General features: G+C 41.7%; 1 pseudogene; it reads left to right on the plus strand.

Moving 5' to 3' along the window:
- Positions 1 to 611: 611 nt before the first annotated feature.
- On the plus strand, positions 612 to 730 carry LOC148529230 (5S ribosomal RNA; annotated as a pseudogene).
- Positions 731 to 4,431: the final 3,701 nt, after the last annotated feature.

The raw sequence follows: 4,431 nt of genomic DNA on the forward strand, positions 1-4,431 counted from the left end.
GATAATCTACCACCTAGACCCCCCATAGTATTTAGGAAGGCAAGAAACCTAAAAGATACTCTTGCACCCATCATGCTAAGAGATAATAATTTCTCAAGACCCAGTATCCTTCACAGTTGTCCCGGGAGCTACAAATGTGGCAGATGTAACTTATGTAAATACAAACATCGACAGAGAAACAGCTGCAGTAATTCTGCGAACAGTAAGGAATATAAGATTAAGCAGCATCTCAACTGCAATTCAACTTCGTTTATTTACCTCTTGGAATGCTCATGTGGAACAAAATATGTGGGCAAGACAAAGCAACCGCTGAAATTATGCATACAGGAACATATAAGGAATATCAAAAACATATGGTATCAAGACATTTCAATCTACATCATAAATCGGATCCAGATGAATTGACATTTAAAGCAATAGAACACGTGGAACTTGGAGACAGAGGAGGAAACCTAGCAAATAAATTATCCAGACTGGAGATGTACTGGATTTTCGAATTTGACACTATGACTACCAGAGGATTTAATGATAACTATGAAATAGCTCCCTTCCTATAAGAAGATGGTGATGGACAAGACAGGTCAGGAGGGCAAATTGCATGTCCCAATATTATCTACTGTCATACCTAAGTTGAATCACCCAACCTCATCTGATCTTGGAAGCTAAGCACCATTGGGCTTGGTTAGTACTTGGATGGGAGACCTCTAGGGAAGACCGGGTACTGTAGTTTTCTATGGGACATACAGGTGTGAATCCCTCACGACATGTGACCTATGAAGCGACCCCTGAATTACATCTGAAAGATCATCCAAGATTTATAATAGACTCATTTGATAAAGAAGAAGCGTATGAAATGATTGTATATGAACTCAGAAACACCAAGGAAAATTTATTTATTCCTCCCCTTCCAGGAATATACATACACATATACTCATATTACACTTATTAGTTAATATTATGGATAACATCTATGGGATACTATTATCAACACATTAATGAACGTTTGAGCTTTATTAATAAGATATGTGGATATGCCCAATGGTAATTATAAATAAAGTTAGGTTTGGTGCAACGAATAATTAAGATAATTTTCATTTTAATTGGATCCTTGAAAAATTTGGAATTAATACTGGGAGTACCAAGATTGCCGCTGCCAGCAATGGAGAATGGAAACGAGATGTCCAGGAGAGGAAAAGTGAATGAATGCATGTAAAAACATGGCCGGGGGACTGAACAGAGAAGATGGACTAATCAGGCAGAATTGGTCAACCAGAGAGGTGATGCGACGCCGGACGAGGGCGGAAGTGATGCGATGATGGATAAAGACGGAGGTGGCCTCACGGAAGGTCTAGCCTATTGTTAACATTGAAAAGCGGGTGGAAGTGCCGCGAGATCCACATGGAGAGGGCAGAAGTGACGCGACGCCAGATAGGAGCGATGAGAGGCTGGATCTAATTTTTAAAAACAAAAATGATTCATAATAAGGAAGCGATCATATACACAATTAATGTATTTGAAAAGAGTATAGTCCACTATAAGATCGAGTAACTACTGTTGACTTTAAAAACTTATGGTAATTAGAAAACCGGAAGTGATGTCACAAATGATTCTAATCGTTCCTTGTTTGTCCTCATTGGAGGGGGTATTAATATTATATACCCCACAGGAGCTCAGGTATCCCTTGAAGAAGTCCAAGACACGGACAAAATGCATTGGAGGCTCCTATTCTCTACCCTTTCATGAACTTGCCATTTTTTATGATCAGATAAGCCAGTCTTTATTCCTATTTATTCTGATATTTTTACGGCAATTTTTTATATATATGTATATTTAAGGGTGGATTTTATGTATTTTATCCTACATGTGGAAGGATATTACTGTTGTCTTTGATTAAAGTTGTTTTTTATATTTATTTTTACATTTTATGAGTATTTTTGCACTATCATAATTTAAATATTATTACACTGCTGCACATGTTTATGATATCTTGTTTATATATATATATATATATATATTGCAACTAATCATATTCCTATCACTTTGTGAATATCAGTATTGTGCTCTATTCCAGTTCCAATATTTGCATTTTGTACATGTAACAGATTACCACTGATACATTTCTAACTGGTTGAGCAGACACCCATATTTTTGGGGAGTGCCTAATACCTAATCCCACATCTCTATATGGTTAAGGAATACATATGTATGTGATAAATACATTTAAATACTATTCACAAGGATCTGTACCTAATTGGCACTGTAATCTCCCACTGCATATATATATATATATATATATATATATACACAGAATATAGTGAACGTATTATGTAGCATGGCATAGTGGTCTTTGTTTTGATTTTTTTTGCATAAAATAAGAACAGATGTGTAAAGTCACTGGGGTTTTGTAGATTCAGATCAGGACCCTTGGGATTAGCTTTATTAGTCGGAGAGCAGATGAAGCTTTGGTACTTTATTAAGCATCTTCTCACAGTACCAATGCTACTCTTTAGTATTTGGATGGCTTGGAGTAGATATGTGTATCTGAATACCTTGAGGGAGTACCTGTAGCACAATGGATTCAAAATTTAGGAATAGCTAACCTCAGGACTGCAGTACAGCAGAAGCAGGCCATAGGTGCAACAGGAAGTGAGTGCTTGAAGTACTTCTGACCGACTGCCGAAGATGTAGATTCCGAGTGCTGCCCATGAATATAAGCAGGCTACAGGTGATGTTGAAAATGTGTGCTGTGCACAGTAAAATCAGGCTGCAGGTAATGTTGGAACTGCATGCTGGGCACAACAGAAGCAAGGTTCAGGTGATGTTGGAACTGCATGCTGGGCACAATAGAAGCAGGATACAGATAACATATGCTGCAAAGCAATACTGGAGTAGGTTTTCTGGATATCACTGAGCAAAATGCTGAGAATGTTTGTACAGGTTTTCCGGATAGCACATAAGATTAATGCTGTAAGGCAATTATTGGTGTGGGAGTCCTGGAAACATACTGATGGTTGTGAAGAAATTACTGGCACACAGTGCTGGAACACAGTGAGGCAGAATGCTTATAGAGAAAATACTGGAGCCTGTTAAATAGAAGAAATGCAGAATACTGAGAGCAATACTGGAGACTAATGACTGGAACAGATGCAGGATGCAAACAGAACAAAAAGCCAGTGTACAGATCTCTAGTGCAGAGGCAGAACCAGGAGCCAGAGTACTGATCTCTAGGACAGAGGTGTAACTAGAGCAGGGCAACCAGAGCATGTGCCCTGGGTGCTATGGCAGGCCCTGCAGAGAGGGGTGCAGTTGACCAGGGTAGTGTACTTGGTGGGGTGTCCACTGCTGGACTCCATAGCTCCCTTTGCTCTTCCTCTGCGCCAGATTGTCCTCGGGTGGATAGGGAGCATGGGATTGGGTAGCTAGATGTCACTAGGTGGTGGATAGGTAACAACTGGGCCAATAAGGTAGAATGGAGAGGGGAAGTAGCCGGAGCCAGCATCATTGGGTTTGCGGGGTATCCGAAGGCATCATAGGTTTGGACGGGTATCATGTCTCCATGTCCCTTGTGTAGATGGTGGCCTAGCGCCAAAGCAGGGCTGACAGGAGACATGACAAGCACACCAAACTGGGCATATGACATCCGTGAACTGCAGTAAGGACTCTGAGGCGAATCATATCTCTCAGCTCATCTGCTCTGCCTCTGCCTGCAATTTTATTGTGCACTGCATTCAGGACATCTCAACTCCCAACCAAGAAGACAAATGCTGCCAAAATCGAGTAGCTATGCCCCAGATGGCTCCCCAAAAAGAAAAGGACAGAAGAGTGGAGCACAGTGGCATCACTATGGGGGTGCGGGCCGCACCCGGTGTCACAATCAGAGGGGTTGACACCACAATGCTGGCTCCTCCTCAGTGACAGGAGCCAGGTGCTGCAGTGTGATATTGTCCTGCAGCACTCAGCTCCTGTCACAGAGGAAGAGCTGACAGTGCAGGCACTAGTCTCCAGGGATGCTGGGCACGCCCCGTAGTGATGTTGTTGGGATCTCCTGTGAGGCTACACCCTTTTATGTTAGTCCATGCCCCATCTTGGGCATGTGCAGCTTTGCTGCATGGAGGGGATATAAAGTGCACACCGGGTGTCACCAGACCCAGTGACCCCTCTGGTGGAGCGCAGATGAGCAATGTAAGTGAAGAGGGAAAGGAAGGGGGGGGGGGGTGGGGAAAGTGACATGAATTAACTAAATATTTAAATATTTTATATATGCAGGAATGTGACATAGATTAATTATATGGTGGAGGTAGGTGACATTGATTAATTATACAGCAGGTAGCACAGATTAATTATACAGGGGGAGGCAGATGGCATAGATTAATTATATAGGGGTGAGGCAGGTGGCATATATTAATTATATGGGGGAGGCAGGTGACATAG

This window comes from Taudactylus pleione, unplaced genomic scaffold, assembly GCF_031769625.1.
Source record: "Taudactylus pleione unplaced genomic scaffold, aTauple2 ptg000086l, whole genome shotgun sequence".
NCBI classification, from domain to species: Eukaryota; Metazoa; Chordata; class Amphibia; order Anura; family Myobatrachidae; genus Taudactylus; species Taudactylus pleione.